At 41.7% G+C, this 22,214-nt stretch overlaps 1 long non-coding RNA gene across 1 annotated transcript; it reads left to right on the top strand.

Moving 5' to 3' along the window:
- The first annotated feature begins 842 nt into the window (after positions 1-842).
- LOC109299474 lies at positions 843-20,153 on the top strand. Its single transcript, XR_002097877.1, has 3 exons — positions 843-1,067; positions 13,506-13,511; positions 20,144-20,153. It is a non-coding gene; the product is annotated as an uncharacterized LOC109299474 (long non-coding RNA).
- The last annotated feature ends 2,061 nt before the right edge of the window (positions 20,154-22,214 follow it).

Raw genomic sequence — 22,214 nt, 5'->3', positions numbered from 1 at the left:
AAAATGTATCTGGTTTGAGAAAAGAAAAAAATGAGACCTGGTTCTCTGATTGGGAATACACATATGACTTGAGCTCTTTTGCTCAAGAATAGGTTTTTAATAGGTTAATGCTGTAAAAACATCTTACTAAAACTGCAGCTATTCAACATAAACTAGACATGACAAAGTATAACACTAAATCAAGCATGCTTGAGTATTAGCTGTTTGTATATTTAAAATAAGACAAGGCAGAATAGAACATTACTCTTGAATAATTCCATGGGCCTGGGGAAACCAGTTGTCTGCTTCAGTTTTAAGTCTAAACACAAAAACATTTGTTCTTTCTTTGAAGAAAGAAGTATCAGCTTAGACATCAAGGCCACGTCCAAAATAGTGCGGCTGTGCCGTAAGTGGTGCCGCAGACTCACCTGCTGTGCCAAACACTACCCATTCAGGCATTCCCCGTGCTGCTGCCTTGCAGCGCAGAGGGGTTTTTTGACTCCAGAATATCCCAGGGTCAAAAAAACCTAGGCAGAAAAAAAGTGGGATGGCACACGTGGCGGCAGCACACGCCACCCAAAACTGTGTAGCAGGAACTGAACTAATGTACCTGATGTTAACATAGAGTGTAATAATAGTGAAATATAACTATGTTAGTCTTGTCCTGTAAGCAACTTGAAAACTCCATTTTGTATCTTTCTGCTTGATCTAAGTGAATGAACTCTGCATAGCCTTTATGTATGAGTGTGTGGAAAAGAATGAATGGTGAGAGAATGGCATACAGATGGGAGAAGAAGATTTAACTGTTTATGTAAGCAATAAGGCACCAGGTGTAAATACTAGTCACTAAACTAATTAATGAATGGCAGAAGAATCCCTTTCAGGTCTAGGGCACAAAGAAGATAACGAGGAGAAAAAATGTACCCATCCTGCCAGACAGGCAGCAAGAGCACTCCAAGGCTGGGATAAGCTGAAGACAAAAGAAGAACACCCTCAAAAACAGGATCAGTATGGAAAAACCCCAAAGCACTGAAACAAAGGATGCTAAACCCTGTAAAAGAAGACTTCAGAAATGCCAAGTTGGATGAGTCTCTCTCTCAACTGCTGTTTCGTCAGAGCGCAGGCATGTCTGTTTCATCCCGCTCCAAGCTGTTATCTACAGGATCGTTCTCTCATAATAACCACCCTACCTGCTATCTGCGTGTTCTCTCAGTAAGGCCAGGGCCAGCCACCTAGTGCTATTGAACAACTGCTGCTGGTAACTATAATGTCTGAATAGAATGGTTGTTTTGTGTTTGTGTGTGCCTGTGTGTAAGTTTTGTACACGATGATTTATGTGCATCTGTATGAGTGGTGTGTCTGAATCTCTATGTCTAATTCATGTAATCAATAAACGCCTCATTTTGCCTTATCCCCCTTTATAAGGTCTTGCTTATGATTTGAGCAGTTGGCAATCTGTGTAACAACTGGAGCCTGGCTGCCAGTCAGGTTCCCAGCTGTGGAAGTGCCATGACTGCGGCTTCCTCAGCCACCAAAACTCCAGGACCCCAGGTAAGGCTGCTGGGGAACTATACGTCCACACTTGTTTGGATGTGGTCTAAGGATATAGTTGCTATTTTCTGACACATCCATACCATTTACTTAGCTTATATTAACAATTAAATATTTATGCCAGTGGGGAAAAATATACTCTTCCTAAAGTAAGCCTTTTCTTTGCATTCCAGTACAAATCTCAAATTGTGGGAGAAGCAAACTGAATGTCACATTTGGGGAAGAGGGATCCATCCTTGAGATACCAAGAAGTATGAAGCTGCGTGATATACTAAACAGGATACTTGAGTACCAGGTTCAGGCTAATGATTTTGGTATATCTTAGGCTTCTGCTGAAGCAAGAGATACTCTGTCTTTTTCTGTATTCTGGATGTGATTTCTGATGTATTTACTGTTGATATAGAGGAGCAATGCACCAGATTACAGGTTTTGGGCACACTTAAAAATCAGCTTAGGGCTTGTCTGTACTGCCTCTCTGCTATACTGTAGAATATTCTGGGTAGAAACCTCCCCTACTCTTCCTGTTGAAGTTGAGCTGCTCTACAGACCGCAACGTGAGACTTTTGAGTTGAGAGAGAGAGTGAGAGCCATGACTAACCCAGCAGTAAGGGAACTTACCTGGCTAGGAAGAGTTTTGGGTTCTGGTCCCTGTTTTCAGAATTACACTGTTTATGGATTTTGCCAAAACCAATTATGAGATAAAATATATATATGGTATTGGGAGGGGGAAACAGAACTCAGAATTAACCTTGTGTGCCCAGATCCTACAGTGTGCCATCCAAACCAGGTTGTGTATGTCTGGATCCCACCTTGCGCTGCCCAGTTCAGGCTCTGCATGCCTGGATCCTGTATTAAACACTTCCCAGATCCTGCCTCGTGCCTCTCAGATTCCACCTTACATGCCTGCATTGTGCCCTGTGCTGTCCCAGCCCTGCACTCCTGATCCAGCTAGGTTCTAGAAATTCAACAGCAGGGGATCAGCACTTAATGCTGCCACTGCTGTCCTGCTGTTAAATTTTCTGGCCCATAGAGCCTCTGCAGAAGAGATGACATTGTTCTGTGGGCCAGAATTTTAGCACACCTGATGTAAAAGGGTGGGTCCACTACTGTCATCACAACCATTACTGGCCATTTTTTCGAATGAAAGTGGCTGTGATTGCTGTGTTTTATGTTTTATGTGTATGTGATTGCTGTCAGTGTATATGGATGTTCTAGGAGAACCCTGACTTGATAAGGCAGTTCAGGTGAGTTACATATAGGAATATGTAGTTTGTGGATCCCAAATGGGCTTAGGTATGAAATGAGTATTGGGCTTTTCATCTTTGCTATGATGGTGACATCTCTGGACATGTCAGGGGAAAATGCCAGGTGACGCATCTATCCCAGTATCTTTCAGGACACCAAATCTGAACGATTTGATTTTTGGTTTTTTGGCTTCTTTTTTTTTTTTTTTGGTGGTTCAGTACAGCACATTTTCACTACCTGTGAACTATCTCAGCCATTTATTCCATTTTTAGAAACGTGTACGCTTTTTTCACTTCTGCTTCTCCTGCTGCTACTAAATATCAAATTAGCTTTGGAAACAGTGCTGTAATATTTTTAAAAGCAAAACTGGCTTATTGTTGTGTCTCTTCTAGCATTTTAAGATTTTGTTTCCCAGAAACTTCTTTTTACTGCTGTCGAAATGCATGTAGGCTATGTATTTGTTTAAGTGGTGAACTTTGGTGACCATATAGGTCAACAGTGTTCACTAATGTTGAGCATATAAATTTGCATGTCCAGCTTAAGAGTTAGAGGCTAGGTACAAATATTACACTTAATGCATGTTAAGCGTGCAGAAAGCACTTTAAAACCATAACAGAACAGATGTTCACAGCACTTAGAGCACTTTAAAAATGGCAGATCCCACTCTAAGCTGATCCTTGATGGATGTGGTATTAGACTAAAGTGCTTTAGGTTAGAGCACATTTTTGAAGACTGCATTCCCCTAGTGTCCCAGGGCCCCTTGCTGGATGGCTTGCTAGCCTCACCCAGTGCTCATCTGCTCTGCCTCTGCGTCTTGCTGCTGCTGCTTCAAAGCAAGCCATTGCCCTGTGCACAGATTGGGGAGGGGGCACATGTCCCCCTCTTGGCTTCCTCGTGCTGCGTGCATGTGCATCCCTGGCACTGCATTGCTTTTGAAGCAGAATCAGGGAGGCACAGAGGTAGGGAGCAGACCCAGTCCACAGCAACCACCTGCCCTTGCCCCACGCAGAGATCAGGGGGGCACGTGCCCCCCCTTGGCTTCCTCATGGTGCACACATGGGAGCCCTCCCCCCTGCGCCTGTGGGCGAGCTGCCAGGCTCTGATTGTCCCACGATCTGACCTGGCCGGGGCCCCGTTCACAGTGAATGGAGCCTTGGCCGGGCTGGGTCGTGGGACAATCCCCATAGTGCAGGAGGGAGCGGGGAGGGGCAGGGGTGACTGATATGCCCCTGCCCCACTTCCTTCTGTACTGTGTGGGTCCCGGTCTACCCCCACCCAAGCTCAGCCACAAAGAAAGTAAATTGAAACTTACGTGCCATTCTGGAGAGTCACACACCGAGACTGCAATCCTGGCTGCGCAGGGTTTCTGAGTGTGCATGCCCCTCTCCCCCTGCTGCAGCAGCCTGTGGCTGGGGTGCCCTGCAGCTATATCTGCTGCCCTGCATTTGGGGGGTGCTGAGCCCCTGTAGCTCCTCCTTCCGCCGCCTATGGGGGTTGCTTTGGCAGCCTCCTGGGAGGTGTGTGGGAACAACCCCCACCTGCTGGCCTTAGCCAGTGCAGACAGGCACTGAGCTCTCTCCCTGCCCACTCCCCCACTGAATGACGGATGTTTGTTTGGTTCATTCCTGCTCTAACTTATAGCACTTTAAGAAAAGTGCAGTAGAGTGCTTCTGTGCTTCTGCCAGGGTTTTTTTGAACATCTGTACTTAGCCTCAGGGTCTCTTTTTAGACAGACTGAAAATTTGCAATTTGGTTACTCCAGTAGGAGACATTTAGCTACAATAGGATCTGAAAAAAAGATCCGATATATTAATTTGAGTGCAATAAATGGGCATAGGGTGTCAAGTGTGTTAACATGACCCTGGAACTGTGTGACATTATGGGCAGTGAGGCTGCTCCAACATGCTGTAATAACAGCATGTCAGAACAGACTTGATTAATCGAGTCTCCTGGAGCATGGTAATTACTGTGCTCCAGTACACTCCAGTATCACGTGTATCAGCATCTCTGTGCTGAAAAATAGCAGTGGGATCGCTTTAAGTAAAGCTCATTCAGTGAGCGTTAAAGCACCTGCCATTTTTCAGTGCAGGGAAGCTGATACACCTGTCACTCCAGGAACTTTAATTAGAGCGGCTCTCAGAGCCGCTCTAATTAAAGCCCTCTCCCCACTCCCCCCCACTACTCCCAGAGCACATGTATAAATGCCCTAAGTAGTTAAACAAGGTTCTTGGTTTCAGGTAGAGAGATATAAAGGTCTTGTTACACCCTGCATTTTAATCTTTTCAGATGTTGATCAGTGTTAATTTTAGTTCAAGTTTAGAATAGTGTTCAGGCTAAAAACCTTCTCCAGCTGTCCCTGACCTGCATAGCTGTGCCTTGTCACTAAAAGGCTGGCAAGCAGGGGTCTGAGTAGGAGCTACAGCTGAGAGTTGTTCACACATAACAGGAGGGTGGGGGAAGTGGACACTACATTCAGGGTTACTGAAGGACTGAAACTTGAGAGGCTTATCTCTGAGCCATGGCCACACATTTGTGGAACACAAACTGGGTAACACAGATCAGAGATAAACCCACCCTGGAGTGGTGTACCTTTAAGATACCTGAAAAGTACTTAAAACTAGTTTACGTGTCTTAGTGTGTGGACAATCTAGGGGTTAGGAGCTCCCTGAGCTGTCTAAAATTAATGTGTAACAAAGCCCTACGTGTGCTTATTCCCATGACAATCAATCACTGGTAAAGGGATTTTGTTAAAGATGCAGAAAAACATGGGAAAGAAAACTTTGGCAACGTAGAGTATTAAGTAGGGCTTTCATTTTAACATCCTTTATTCCCTTCCTTTTAGCAGCAGTGGTTGTTTTTTTTAAATGGAACCCCCTGCTGCTCTTACTTGACAGTCTTTTAGGTGCTGCTGAAAGTGATTATATAAATAACCTTTTTTAGGAGAAAGAGTAAGGTTAGTTGAGATGGGCTGAAGCTGCTGCTGCTGTTGGAGTCCAGTTCAGTGTCTTGAGGAAAAAAGGCAAATAGAAAAGGGAGAAAAAAGAACAACAAAGAGTGAAAATACAACTTCGCAGTCTGGTGCTGACTTTTAGGCCTGGTCTGCTATGAAGTTTTGCTATGCTGGGTAAAGCTGTGAAAAGGTTGTACTTCCTAGGAAACAGATCCCCATTCTGGATGTAGGTAAGTCAACAGACGGGATCGTAGCTAATGTCATTCAAGGACATGGTGTAATTATGCTGGCAAAAAAAAAATCTAATACTGCTGGCACATAATACGGCTTTGCTGGGGGGGTTTGCTGCTACAGCTATGACAACCTTATGGCTGTCTTGTAACTTCATTGCTAGAAGACGACAGGCACACCATGCAGTCTTATTAGTCACCCTGAAAACTGGGAGTCTTGAACCAGCATCAGGTTTTTAAAACAGTTTTTATACTGTTTTTGTTATAGTGTTGTACATGCCACACCAAAAAATATTTTTCTTAAAAATGGGATTAGTTGAAAAATGGAGTGCACCCACACAGAACTCACACCACATGGTACCTTAGTTCTACTCTGCATTCAGTTCATATGTAAGATTGTGTAAGACAGGAAAGTATGAAAAGATTGTTGAACATAGAATTATAACTTTCATTTAACGTATACTTCTTCAGTCTTGCTTTAGAGTGCACTTAATGGGACAAAAATTTGGAAAACCCTTGGCTATTATGCAAATAACTATGGCTAATCTTTCTGTCCTTACCTTTTTCTTCATTTTACAAGCACTTTATTGTAACAGGATTGTTGTTTTTCTGCACAAGTCGGACTGGTGATTGCTACACGACTCTACTTAGTTACTTTTAATTTCTATCTAGATTTATGCATTATAACATAAAAGCAAACACTTTTTAAAATAACTAAACAAAATTGTTGAGAACAGATAAATTTACAGTAGTTTAAATAAAAATTCATAATCTCTGGACTAGATTCAGATTCTGTCAACTGGAATCTGAAATGTAAATAGATTTATAGTTTCATTATGTACTCCTCGGAACATAATATGTACCCCTATTGATTTCATATCTACTACCTGTGGGAACACTGCAGAGTTGGTTTCTTAAATACAAAAAACCTATATGCTCCCTAGGAGTTATTTGATGTGTTTTTAAAAATCCCTTCAAATAACACCCAAACTGTGATTATCTTTTTACATTTTATTTTTCTGTGTAGTTAGTTTTAGTAAATTCAGAGTTTGCAAGTGTGAAGTATAAGTGCTAGAGTGATTATTTGTGAAACTGAATGATATGTATTTTTCAGAAGCCAGAGCCTCAGCATTTTTTTTTCCACATATGTCAGACTTCTTGCTTTGGGAACTGGAAAAATGCTTCCTAGTTCTGTCAACAATTCTGGCTGTCAATTAATTAGAATATATGTTCCTATTAATTCAGAAATATGTTTGATGTTTTCTTAACTCATTCCACATAGCTTTTCTATGTAACTGTGTCATTGCAGTGTAACTCTGAATCAACCTCCATCCCCAAAACCTGAAAATTCAATGCATTTCCCCTTCCCCCAAGCAAACTGTTCTCAACCTGCCAAACTGTACAGGAGTTTTGTGATTCTGAATTACATTATGCCTTCCTACCTCATTTTCCTTATGAACTAAGTAGCACTTGAACTTGGGTCTTCAGAAATAAAAGAATAGGACAATATGTCAGGGAATTATCTAGGGAGTTTCAAAACATAGAATGACAGTGTTTGAGTATAGAGTTGTGCAAAAAGCATTCATTATAAAACTGTATTAAAGTAGGCTGGTTAGAAGTTTCATTTACAAGCCTGAAATGCAGCTTAGGTTTATTAAAACATTCATGAAATGTTGGCATTAACCTAGGACAATTTATGATTTTTTGATAAAATTTTATAAAATCTATACTTTTTATATAGTACCAAAATGATATCAGGAAAACATTGTGAGTTACGTGTGGAGTTTTTACTTGAATTATGGGGGTGGGGAAGGAATTTTTGTACCTATAACTCAAAGAAAAATTTGGGAGGTATGAAGCCAAGCAGATTGAAAGCAAATGAAAAAAGCAGATAAAATCACTAAACCAGAGTTTTGTAGTGTTCTTTTTGGTCATTGCCCTCATTTTTTGACAGTGGAAAGTTGGTTCAGTAAAAGATATCACAAACAAACAAGAAAAACCCACCTTGCCTCTTGGACATTTCTTGGTCCATCATAGCTACAGTACTTCAAACCTACCACAGAGAAGAACATAGGTTAAGGAAGTTTAAGTTAAAGATTATAACTGTCCTGCTAGTTGAACAGGAGAGCAAAAGAATGAAAAAAGAAACTGATTCCAATCAGTCCCTGCAAATTAAAATTATTTCTAGAGTGACTGATGAAAACATATTTAAATTAGCCCTGAGAAGCCATAATGCTGTGCCTTATGTAAAGTTATTTGCAAATATGTATAAAGTAAGCCTGTGCAAAGCAGCAAGTATTCACTTTGGATTCGGATTTGGCTGATTCAGAGGGACGGTGATTCGATTCGGTAATTTGAATCACTGTCCCAATTCAATTCAGCTGATTCGGATTTGGAGATTCAGCCATAGACTATAATGGGGAATCATTAAGTACTTATAATAACTTTTATCATTTTTTTTTGCAGAGTCAGATGAAAACAGCAGGGATGGTAGCTCCTTCTGAGGACATGAAGTCTGTCAAGTTTCAAGAAGATAGGTTCAGGGGGTTCTCCAAGAGTGCACCTCAAACTGTTGAAAGCAAAACTTGTATCACTTGTGTGTGTTAAGGCAGAGAAAGGGAACTCAGAGAAAGATCACAGTCATTGGCCAGCTACAGATATCAATATCAAAGCAGTCTTTCTCCTCCTCTCAGCCTTCTCCATATATGGAAGATCACCCCATCCCTCTCCCTCTTATCAGTTTCTGTTTGCTGCAAGCCTTCTGAATCTCTCTGAATCAATTTGGAAGCTTCTGATTCGATTCAGACCTTTTAATGGGTCTCCCAATTCTATTCAGATTCGTAGATTTGGTCGCCAAATCGGGCTGAATCTCCTCCTAATTGAATTGGCTACTGAAGCTTCTCACAGCCCTAGTATAGAGTTTACAGGCAGGCAAGGTTCTTTGAGTGATATCTTTTATTAGACCAACTGAGTAGCTGGAAAAAAAGTTTTAGGCAAGCTTTTGGGTGCAGTCACCCTTCTTCAGGCATAGGGAGTCTCTGCTGGTCTGAGACTCCAAGGAATGAGAGAAGCCAGAAGTGTAACAGGATGTCAGTGAAAATGTAAATAGGTAGAAATTAAAAAGACAAAAGGTAAAGCAGTTAAGGGAGAGGGAAGTAGGCAGGGGAAAAAACACCAAAGGGAAACAGCAGTGATAGAACACAAGGTAGACAGAAGCTGTCAGTGAAAAAGGAATTAGTAAGAACAGGAAAACAGGAATGAGGGATGCAGAAAGTGTGACAGGATGTCAGTGAAAATATAAATATTTAGAAATTAGAAAAACCAAAAGGTAAAACAGGGAAGAGTGGGGGAAGAAAGCAGGGGAGGAAAAGGCCAAAGGGGAACACTACAGTGATAATAGTACAAGGTAAAAGAGAGAGGAAATGGTTGGAAATCAGGAAGACAAAAGGCAGAAAAGTAAGGGAGGAGGGGAGAAAAGGTGGGGGAAAAAGAATGTAAGAAGTCAGATCAGGCAGGTACCTGTTGAATCAGATGTCAGGCCGGTTGTAATGTGTCATAAATCCAATGTCTATATTGAGTCCATGATTTTTTGTATCTAGTAGATTTATGAAGTGAAGTTCGTAGGCTTGTCTCCAAAAGGTGTTTTGTAAGTTCCCTTCGAGGATTAGAACTAAGAGATCAGAGAGGGAGTGGATTGTCTTGTGAGAAGTGGGCACCCACAGGTAGTTGGGTATTCTCTTTGATAGATTTTTGGTGTGCGTTTATTCTGATGCGCAGTTACTGTTTGGTTTCTCCTACATATTTTCCATCAGGGCATTTGGTGCACTGGATAAAATATGTAACATTCCTGAGGGTGCAGGTGTTTACAGGACTATTGGACCATCGGCACTAGACATCTCACACAACTGTAGTGCTTTTTTTCTGAAAAGAGCAGTGAATTAATTTCACAGACCAAGAAAGTAAAAGAGAATATGGGTCTTGTGAATCACAATTAAGTTGTGTTAGTTGATGAGCTTGGAAAAACAGTATTATATTTGACTTCTAGATAAATGCTGCAGGTGCTTCTTGTAAATCCTTTTGTAATTTTTTGTAATATTTCACAAATACTAAAATCATTACTGAAAAGTAGGTAGAAAAGGAATCCGCAAATAAGACATCTGTTATTGTTATATCAATGATGATATATAACCAACTCTGAAGTAATAACATTTAACAAGAACTGGAGTCTTATCCAAAATGAGATCTCGTCCTCTTCTACTGTTTCATTTACTACATTTATAAGAATGAAGTGAAGTTTAGAATTGGGAAATCTTATCTATTAGTATTTGTAGTACATCACAGGTATTCTACATTATATTTTAGATTAATGGATTTCTACATTGTCAGCAAAGCCATATATTAACATATAAGGAACATACATAAGCTAGCTCAAGAGAAAAGGTAGTACAGGAAAAGCTGTGTTATCTGGCATCCAGGGGGAATGTGGAGTGCTGGTTAATCAAAATTGCCGGTTATCTGAGAGGCAATTCGGGCCGCTGCCCTTCCTGCCACGTCCGGTGCGTCAGTGTGTTGGGGACAGGGGAGGGGGCCCGAACATAAATAATGAGTAGCAAGGAGGGAATTTTAATTAAAAGTTTACTATTCCCATATCAATGTGTGCTGGAGGACAGGGAGGGGGGCCCCACACAGGCTGCTTTGCACCGGGCTGTAGAACTCGGCAAAACCAGAAGTGCCATGTGGTGGGACTTCCAGTTTTGTTTTTGCTGCATCGACCAACATGCCGGTTAATAGAGCATGCCAGTTAATAAAGTGCTGGATAGCACAGCTTTTTCTGTATTGAGTAATTCTTTGCACCATATAAAAGTATTAGTGTATTAAGGAATAATGATCCTAAAATACTATATTTTAGAATAGAGGGAGTTCTTTGATGTTTAAGGTAATTTCTAAAGACTAAAGTAGTACTTGTTTTTTTGTAGGTGACAATGCTATTAAGAACATGCAACATCTAATGTTTGATTTAATTTGCTTTTTAATTAAACAATTTGCAAGTTGCTGTGTTACATAGAGGAGGTGGAGTAACCATTTGTCAGGGGGCAATGTAAATATTTATTGTTTTCACTGCTGTGTTCTCATATTTCTCAGCCTTTATACAAATCAAAAAAGACCATGAAGGATACACATTATCTGCTTTTTTGTTTCGTTGATGCAAGCCTTCTGGTTTAATAGTGAAAGCATTTCATCATAGCTGTATTATAGTTCAGAACCATCTAAATCAGTATAATCTAATTTGCTCTTCATTCTCATATCCTCACTGTACACATTATGTGAACATGGAAAAAGAGACACATATATGCCACAATATGATTAAGTGTGGAGGTTGTGACTTTATTAAACAGCTCTTAATCAATGGAGAAACACCCCCAAGCTACCTGGAAGGTCTATTCTACCGTGGACTTCACCCATGTGCCAATAGCATGGGTATGAGGGTAAAGCTTGTTCTATATCCTCAAGACTGCCCAAGCTCCCTGGATGGAAGCTGCAGCCATTCCATACAGGAGGCAGGAGAGACAAGAAAAAATAGCCTCCAAACGATGACTTATCAGCAAATGCAAAACAGAAGTCTGTTTCCTATCTGGTGTGGATTCAGGGGGAGTGCAGCAGTGTGAATACACCTCTTCCCCTTCCACTGCTTCCACTACTGTTCCTGGCTCATGCAGGCTCGGGGGAGTCTTATAGTCATTCCTGTCCTTCTCCAGCCATGGCCTGCAGTTCAGGGTGATAGGCTTGGCTGGGGATAGCATCAGTAATGTACAGGTTCCTCCTTCTAGCTTCTGCTCCCTGCCCGCCCCTTCCTGTTGATGTCTTGCTGGCCCCCAGCATGCTCTGGAAGGAGGAACCTGTGCTCCATCACTAGGGATGGGGAGGCAGGAGATGGAGAGCATCTGGAACCTACAAATTGTGAGACATGCAGCAGTACACCCCAGGTAAGTGCCAAGGGGCCCTTTGGGCATCAGAATGGGGGGACACAAAAGACACCATACGGAGGGTTCAAGTGCCTCTATACTAATGCTAGGAGTATGGGTAACAAGCAGGAAGAACTTGCACTCCTGCTTCCAGGTAATAACTTTGATTTAGTGGGGCTAATGGAAACCTGGTGGGAATCCAACCGTTCATGTAGGTTCTTACCTACCTAATGCAGGAGGTATATGGTCCCACTGGGGGGAATGCCTTACTGGACTTCGTGTTGGCTACAGGAGAAGACCTGGTAGGGGAGCTGCAGCTTTGTGGTCCCCTTGGGGATAGTGACCATCAATCAATCAAATTCACCATACGGTATAGGGTGATCAAGATAACTAGTAGGGTGGAAGTGCTTGACTTTAGGATGGTTAACTTCAGTGTGCTTAGGAATGTAGTCAATGACACACTGGCGAGATGGGAGTCCAGGAAGGGTGGTCATTCCTAAAGGATGCAATCCTTTAGGCGCAGATGGAGACAATTCCAGTATGAGGGTAAAGGGGGAAAGGAGCCAAAATACTTCCTTGGCTAAACAGGGAGCTCCAGGGGAGCCTAAGGGCAAAAAATAAGGCATATAGGCAGTAGAAGCAGGGAGAAGCTACCAAGAAGAAGTATACCTACTTGGCCTGCACTTGCAGGGAGGCAGTTAGAAAAGCCAAAGGAACTACAGAGCTGAGGCTGGCAACACAAAGACAACAAAATGTATTTTTTTTAGGTATGTAGGGAGTAAAAGGAAGGTACAGGGCAGCATAGGACCCCTACTAAACAAGAAGGAGCACTTAATGACAGACGGGGAACAAGGCTTAGCTATTCAATGAGTTTTTTGCCTCAGTGTTCCTGAACAGGGGTCAAGATAAGTCTCCTAATGGGCTTTTAGGCATCAGCGGGACACCAGCCCTCCAACTGTCGATGTGTACCACCAACTGTTGATGCTGACTTAGTGCAGAGTCACTTGGATGGACTGGATGTGTTCAAGTCAGCAGACCCAAATGAGCTGCATCTGAGAATACTGAAGGAATTGGCCGGTGTCATAGCAGAACCACTGGCATGGCTGTTCAAGCACTTGTGGTGCTCGGGTCAAGTCCTGGAGGACTGGAAAAGGGCCAGTGTGGTCCCTATTTTCAAGAAGGGGAGGAAGGAGTAATTATAGACCAGTCAGTCTCACCTCCATCCTTGGAAAGGTCTTTGAAAAGATTATGAGGGATCATATTTGTGGGAGTCCAGTGGGAAAAATAATGCATCAGGGAAACCAGCATGGATTCGTAGCAGGTAGATCATGCCTGACCAATCGTTTCATTTTATGACAGGGTCACAAAACACTTAGATACAGGAGTAGAGGTGGATGTTGTTTTTCTTGAATTTTAGCAAGACCTTTGATATGGTATCTCAACCCATTATCAGCAATAAATTAAGAAGCTGTGACAGATGTTTATGTGGTCCAGTGGGTGGCAAATTGGCTTAGTGGTCACACCCAGAGAGTGGTAGTAGACAGGTTGGTATCGACCTGGAAGAATGTGGGTAGTGGGGTCCTGCAGAGTTTGGTCCTTGGACCTGTACTCTTTAATATCTTCATCAGTGACTTGGATGTGGGAGTGAAGTGTGCTCTGTCCAAATTTGCAGATGATACTAAAGAGTGGGGTGAAGTGCACACTCCGGAGGGTAGGGAACGATTGCAGGCAGACCTGGACAGGTTAGAGAAGTGAGCAGTACACAATAGGATGCAGTACAACAAGGACAAGTACAGAGTGCTGCACCCAGGGCACAAAAATATCCAGCACGTCTACTGGCTGAGAAGTGACACTCTCAGTAGCACAGAAGCAGAATGGGATCTCGGAGTCATAGTGGACTTCAGGATGAACATGAGTCATCAGTGTGATGAAATCATCAGCAAAGCTAACTGCACTTTATCATGCATCAGCAGATACATGACAATTAGAACCAATACTTCCCTTCTATTTGGCATTGGTCAGACTCCAGTTGGAGTATTGTATCCAGGTTTAGGTTCCTTACTTCAAGAAGGATGTTGATAGACTTGAGAGTGTCTATAGGAGGCCACTTGTATAGTTAGGGGCTTACAGGACAAGCCCTGTGAGGAGGTACTGAGGGACCTGGACCTCTTCAGCCTCTGCAAGAGAAGGCTGAGAGGTGATCTTGTGGCCACCTACAAATTCATTAGGGAGGGTGCATCAAGGTATAAGAGATGCTCTGTTCACCAGGGCACCTCTTGGGGCAACAAGGAACAATGGTCACAAACTGACAGAGAGCAGTTTAGGCTAGATATCAGGAAAAACTTCTTCATGATAAGGATAGCCAAAATTTGGAATGGGCTTCCAAGGGAGGTGGTGTGGGCTTCCAAGGGACCTTGGGGGTCTTTAAGAGAAGGCTGGATAGGCATCTGGCTGGGGTCATCTGACCCCAGCACTTTTTCCTACCTAGGCAGGGGGTTGGACTCAATGATCTGTTGAGGTCTCTTCCGACCCTAGCATCTATGAATCTATGAACCATGGTCCCTGGCTGACATCAGCATGGGAAGAGAACCTTGGGGAGTGGCTGTACAGGGAGGGACAGCAGCAGTGGTGGAGCACAGGTTCATCCTTCTAGCCAAGGAGAGACATCTGTGTGGGGAGTGGTGTGGACAGGTGTCTCTCATTTCATGTGCCTGGTTCATGCCAGCCTTTTTGTCCCCCACTCCCTTCATGTACCTGCTCTTGCCCAGTTCCCAGTGTCCCTTGCTGATCTGGGGGCTTCAGCCACACCTCACCCCCATACCTCCATAGTCTGAGGGGTGGTGTTCTGCACCTCCCTGTTAGTAAATCATGGATCCAGCCATGTTCCCTATCCCTAATCCTTTCTTTGCTATGAGAGAAAGATTTGTCTTCCCAATTCTGGTGGTAGTGGGGAAGATGATGTTAAATGTCCCCACTGCCTCCAGACCGATCACAATGCAGCTAACAACATGTTTATTAGCTTCAGTTGCCAAACCTCTAAGATACCTTCCCTTGTATAGACCTGTTTCCAGGTTTTTTCTGATTATAAGATTACACAGAACCTTTGCAAATAGTACTTCTTTTTCAAGTAAAAAACCATATTTTCATATACTGAATTTCTACTGTCTTGACAAGCACCTTGTAAAATTAAGTAACAATTTTAACTGTTAAATCATTTTGCTTTTGTAAATTTCAGTTAGCCTTTCTGTGTTTCATGTTCTACCAACAAGACAAAGAAAAGAAAATGAAGCTGTTTTAATAAAATATGTTGGTACAATTTATTCTATTGAAAATAACTTTTTGATCATATTTGTCATTTAAATGTTATTCAGATGTTATATATCTCATGTTGAGTTTCAGTTTATAATGTCTCTTTCATTATATGTCTCTCAGTTATGAAAAACTACTATATATAAAGCATCTTTGTAATTAGATTCCTTTTTGTTCTTTTAACAGCTCAGAGTTGGTTGACTTTATTTGCAAATTCTTAAGTCTTTATTCTGAGGAAAGGAAAGGAAGGTTTCCCTTAAAAATATACAGTTCCCCATTTCCTTGTTTGAATACAGCACAGTGGAAGCATGTTCTCTGTTTTCTATTCTTCACCCACTGATCATGTATGAGGCGATATTTAGTACAATATTGAGATGATATTTAATGTGCCCCAGTAGCTGCAGTGGCCTTAGGACTGACTTGACTTTAAGCAATATTTAGCACAGAATTAATTTAATTTCCTCTTTATATCTGATTCTGAGGGATAACTACCTTGTGCCATCTAAAATCAAAGTGTACATGTTTATTCTGCATCCTGAAAAGGAAAATGTTGTTATAAAAGAGAAGATCAAATGAAGACTCCTTATTCCAGCAAAATGTTTTAGACTTGAAAAAATAAAGTGTAACCTTAAATCTCCTCCAAGGAAGGATGGTAAATTCCAAATAGCACATGTGGCTCCATTATGGTAGTCTGTGGTGGGATATGGCTTTTCCCCCATAGTAGTGAAGAAATAAATAATTCCAGAAATTGTGTAATAATAGGAGACTTTTACTTTCCAAATATAGATTTAAAAAATGATAGGACCCAGTTATTCCTGGATGCAATAGATATGGATTTCTTCACTAGCTATTAAACCAACAAGAGTGTATGTTATTATTAAGTAATGAAGACATTAAAGAACAGCTGATTAAAGGAATAAATAAACTTGGATCAAATGACCAGGAGTTGATTCAAGATTTAAAAGAAGTTTGAAAAGAAAATAGGTCTTGTAATTAAAGCTTTCAGTTTCAAAAGCGTAAACAGTGAGAAAATTAAGGAAACTATGTAGTGAAGAAAGCTGCACTAAGAAGCTCAAGGACTTTAATATGGAAGAAAGATATAAAACTATACCATTGTATAGTCAAAGGTATAAAACTACGTGAAACTCACCCCACCAGGAAGGAAAAAATTGTTAAGAGGATCCAGACTAACTAGATGACTATTTTACTCAAAAAGCCATATTAAGACTAAGCAGAAGGTTTATAGCAAATAGAAAAAGCAACTGATCAGCAAAGAAGGTATCTCCTAGAAGTTAGGAGGCAGGGGAATAATATAAGAATTGCCAAAAGGCAAGCCAGTTGGATCTTGCCAAGGGAATTAAGCAGCATTTTTTAATCCATATTAATAAAAGGAGAACTAGGAAAGAAGTTGAGCTAGTATACAGTAATGGAGCAGAGATTGAACAAAAATAGGTTCCTAGTTTTCCACATAAAAAAAGCGGAAAATCTCCATCTAAAAACACAAAAATCTGTGATTTTCCGTGATCTGAAAGTATGTTGGTATCCTGCAAAGAGCGGCACCTTTTTTGCTCTCTTTTATTTTTGGTGCAGTTTATGCCCCTCCTTCCCCCACCCCTGCTGCTTTATTGGCTAAGACACAAAAACCGTAGCAAAAATAAAAGCAGAAATGGCACCACTTGCTGTGGAACACTGCCATGCTTTCAGTTGGTTGTGGAAAAATGCAGATTCTGTGTTTTTCTGCAGTTTTCTTTTCTGAATCAATTTGGAGGCTTCCAATTTGATTCAGACTTTTTAACTGGTTTCCCAATTTGATTAGGATTCAGATATTTGGTTTCTGAATCGAGCCATATGTCCTCCAAATCAAATCGGCTGCTGAAGCTTCACACAGCCCTAATAAACATCAGGAAAGGAGAAGAACTCTGAACTGAAGGACAAAACTGGGACATTTGAATATAAACTGGAAATCAATTAATTTAGTCTAGAAATTAAAAGTAAGTATCTAAATATCAGAGCAATGAAATCCTTTGCAGAAATCCTTTCCAGAGCAATGAACAGCCTTTTCATAAGTATAATGGGGGTAAAAAAAATAAAATTTATTAAAATGTTTATAGGATCCAGTTGCTTCTGACAGCAAGGTATTGGATCCTTCTAGTCTTATATTTAGAGGTCTACCCAACTCAAGGAAGTGGCCAGCTGATTTTGTGGGTAAATCGTAGAGCCGGCTACCATTTTTAAAGGCAGATCATAGCGCAGTTCCTCCCCCCACCATGCCTCTGATTGTCCAAAGGGCCCAGGGGTCCTGCCCTTCACTGCTGATTGGCTGTAAGGTCTGTTCATCATCTGGCCTCTTGACGCTGATTGACTGCAACAGAAGCCTGTCATGTGAACCTGCCTCTTGCTGCCAGTTGGTGGAAAGGGGCAGGGTCACATGACAGACAGCCCTCTCAGATGGTCAGCGGTGAGGGGCAAGGGTGGCAGCCATCTTGGGCTCCCCTGTGTGCCAGCAGCCCCCTCTACCCTCTTTCTCCCCAACAGGCTGTGCGGTTGGGCCGCAACAACATGAGGGCTACTAGTTCCATATGGGGAGCCAGCATTTTATTTTCATTGTGTTTTCTTTTTTCACCCCCACAGATAAAAAGGATATTGCTTGCTTTTGCAGGCAATGCTGGATTTTGTGTTTTCCATATAATCTACAAAATAGCGATTTCATTGGGTCCCTACTTATATTTTATGAGTCCATGGACATATGGTCTCAGCACTCTTGTAGTGCTACCAAAAAAAAGTTCTATAGGAGTGTGCACACATATAGAGCTTTCTGGCTGCAGGGTTGCCAGCCTAAGACATTATTTTTGACAGTCTGCACATTTTTTTAATTGACAGAGAAAGTTTTTTCCTGGCATGTATTTTTACTTTCAATAAAACACCCCCACAGTTTCTCAGGTTGCTAGCCCTCATTGACCACAGCAGTTGTTTATACCCTGATACCCCTACCAGAGGGGTCTACTCACCCCACACTCAGATATCCCAACTGCACCAGCACCATGCTACCTCCCACCCCCAACCTGACTCCCTGCAGCCCTACCGTGCCATTCTAGCATGGACCCTCTACCCTCTGCCTCTCCCTCTCTTTGCCTGCAGTATCATTTTGACCATGCTGTCCCCATTCCTTCAATGCAAGTGGCACTTAGGGGCAGGAGATGGGCAAAGAGACCCAATTGCAGCACATTGCTAGAGAGGAGTAGGGGGTCTAGCAGGCTCTGGTGGGTACAAAGTGTTTTCAGGGTGCTATGCTTCTGCTTAAAGAGATGGTGGCACTGCTGTGCCCTGTTCATCTTTCAACATTGCTCCAATTTTATTACTGAGATGGAGCTTAAAGCTGTGGTGGCAGCAGCACTGGTCATTGTCACTGTGGTGGCAACAACATTGCTGCTCGCCTGGGGCAGCAGTTTCATGGTGTCAGCTAGGGCTGTGCCAAGCTTTGGTCCCTGATTCAGTTTGGTGGAGATTCAGCCCGATTCAGTGGCTGAATCTCAGAATCCAAATTGAATCAGGAGACCCTTTAATCTTGCCAAATCAAGATTTTCTATATACCTCAAGGTACCAGGCAGCTCATGAATACTGCGATGCTGAGGCGCATGGAGCATCCCACGGGCATGTGGGGGCCTCCTCAGTGTGCTCAGCAGCAGATCCAGAAGCGGACCAGAAGCACTTCAGGTCCTCTTTCAGGTTCACTGGGGAGCATGCTGGGGGGCCCCACCACACTTCCCCCAGCTCAGTGACTGGTGCCTCCTGGGTATGGGGGGGGGGGCTCCTGGGGTCCCCCCGCAGCTGAGCCGGGCGGGTACGGGGGGGGGGGGGCCCTCCAGCACACTCAGTGGTGGACCTGGAAGTGGACCAGAAGTACTCCTGGTCCACTTCCAAGTTTGCTGTCAAGTACATGGGGGACCCCCCCATGCTCCTGTGGGATGCTCCATATGCCCCAGCATCTCAGTGTTCATGAGCCATGCCTGGTACCTCAAGGTATGTGGAGAAAACATTTAAAGCTGTGTCTGTGGCTGAATTGCTGATTCCCTGAATCAGCATCAAATCTTCAGATTCGGATTCGTTTGAATTGAGTCGGGACAGTGATCCAAATCAACGAATTGAATCACTGTGCCCAATTTGGGCCTAATCTGAATCTGAATCGAATACAGCCCATTTTGCACACCCCTAGTATCAGCTGCTACTAAGAACAGTTGCAGTTCTGCTCTCTGCTGGCTGTCGTGGAACCAGCTGCTCTCCCTCTCCCCTTTGGAAGACATCTAGGAGAGAGCAGAGCACTGTAAGATGTTTGAGGACGAAGAGCCCCTCTGTGACGCAACATGTCCAGATGTTACACACAGAATTACTAAATATAACACTACAAAGAAGTTTCTGTTTAACATTTGGTAGCATTACAGATACCCTGGATGTATGCATGTTAGCTTTTTGTAGTTACAAGCACTACAAACTAAGACACCTATCTCCATTTTTAAATTGTTACATATATTTGAGATAAAGCATAGTTCATGCCTTTCATTCCTTTTCCTCAGAATCCTTTGGTCATATCTCATGTGTCTATAGCTCAATTTTTTCTTTTCCTTTTTATCCCTACAATACCACCATATTATTGAACCCTTTGCCCAGCCTAATCATACAAAGACCTGCTTGAGCTTGTTTTTGGTTCATTATTACATTGTTACAATATGGCCGCAATTGAAATCTTGTTCCCATTTTATAATGGCATGATTAAATAGATGGCTTCCATGCTTCTACAAAAATTGGTGGATCAAACATTATCCTTTATCTAGGATTTGACTTTATTCATAGGAGAAACTCGAAATGAAATAATCCCAGATTTCTCCTTAGTCTTAGCTGGTTCCAGAATTCCACTGTAGAGACTGCTGAGCCTGCACGCTGGCTCCTCTTTTTCTCTAGGGAGCTATTACTTCCTCATTCATATTTTGATAGGATAACAACTCCATCCGGTGTTACATTTTTAGCAGAATTATCATGTGCTAATGGGGGAGGAAGACAGGGTGTCAAACCGTTACAAATAATAATTAATTACCCATTATGATTGATTATTTTTCTAATTCAGCATTCCAAAAAAATTATCATGTAATAGCTTATTACTTTTGTATGACTAAATAGCTTTTAGAATACAGCAAATTACTCCTGGTGTTTAATTTTCTTAAAGTGAGAATTCAGCGGCTTCTCTTATTGTAATTTTTTTTACCTGTTTCTTTTCTTTCTTTTTTTAGGTAGGCTTTGATCTATTTGCCTTAATGCAAACTTGTAATCTAGGTTTAAAGAAATAGACCTCACTACAGTGGTTATAGTTAAAGAATCATCTCTTTCTAATAAATACTTCAAATTAGCACAGTTTTTTTACTCTAAGTATGAGAGATAAGTATCATAGAAAGCATTGAGTTATTTGTTTATAAGAGTTTATTTTAATGTCTACTCTCCTATAGTATTTTTAAATATTGTAAATATTCAAGTCCCAGGTGTTGCAGACAGAAGCAAAGGAAAACATCTGCCCTAGTTTTTTGCTCTGTCTCATTTAAATTAATGAAACCCTTAGGCTTAGTAGGGGTGCAATAGTAGTAGAATAGTTAATGTATCTTGCTATAAATCTAGAAGTGTAAGCTTGAACTTTGCTCTTGACTTGTTGTGATGCCCATACTCAGTTAACTCAGCTGTAACTGGTTATGATCATTTGAGCTGAAGTCTAAGGCACCTGGATATGATGTTAGTCACAATACTTGCTGGCAACAGATGCTTATGTTAGCTCAATATGCCATCTGGGCATAGGACAAACCATTGACCCCTTTTGAGCTGAAATGTAGTCCTGTCCTATTGGACCAGTCTGGTCTTTTCCTTTCCTTTCTGTGTCTGTGTGACAAGGTATTTAGCAGTATTCACACATTTGTTAGAATTGGACAGGATTCTGCTACAGCCTCAAACTTATGAGGCTCTGGGTTGTCAACCATGTGCCTTAGCACCCACATCATCCTTTCATTGCAACTTTTTTATTTAAATTAATGCAATATTGACAGTTTGATTTTTTTTTTTTTTAAATACATGCCCACCTAAGATCTCAGTAGTCTGTCCCCATGTGACTGAGGAACCAGAAGTTGTATTTTAAGGCCCTGAACATTCAGAATTGTTAACATGTTTGTCCACGCTTTGGTTGATGGAAAAAAACAAATTCTCTGTTACTCTGATATTTTTCCCCATAGCAGAAAAGATGAACACTTTGAAGTGATACACATTTTTTGCCATTTCAACCTCATCTTTCTTAGTGTAGCTGCACTCAAGCTGACCTTTGCTAGCTCTGTTTCTAATTCTCCTCATATACTCACTTTTAGTAGAGGCTATATGCTGTAAGTAACCAAGGTCAGATTTCTGAGCCCTAGTATGTTAACCCGATGATTTCTAGCCATCTTTAATTTTTCCTTACACCAACGGCTGCAGTAATAAGGGTCAAGGGACTGCTAAGGATTGAGGTCACTGGCTTTTAGTTTGTACTTAGTCATTTCTCTGGTGCTTTTCATAGATTCACGTTGTATGGTTTTTCCATTCAATTGCATGGTATTAGAAACACCATTTACATTTTGTGACTATATAATGGCTTTAAGTAAAGCTTGTTTTACTTTGACTATAGAGTGCTGATTTTCAGATACAGGCAGAGAAATCATCTTTCATTTCATCATAAAATGAACTACGTGAGCGTTAATGCAGATTGAATGTGTCATAATTTGTGCATGTAAAGTCATACATTAAATCCCAGTAAAGGCGATGGAAAAATTGTATTGACTTTAATGAAAACTAGCCTTACCCCAAGGAAGTAGAAGGCTGTTTCTAAAGATTCTCCTTGAAGTAAACAGGAGTTAAATGTGAATAGAAGTGAGTCCCTATTTAGCTAGATCCATTCCACTGCCTAAAAGAATTACTTCATCAGTA

The sequence above is a fragment of the Gavialis gangeticus genome, unplaced genomic scaffold (genome assembly GCF_001723915.1).
Source record: "Gavialis gangeticus isolate Ggan-Ray unplaced genomic scaffold, GavGan_comp1, whole genome shotgun sequence".
Lineage (NCBI taxonomy): Eukaryota > Metazoa > Chordata > Crocodylia > Gavialidae > Gavialis > Gavialis gangeticus.
The sequence above is the reverse complement of the archived record's forward strand: the minus strand, read 5'-3'. Positions and strand labels throughout refer to the sequence as shown.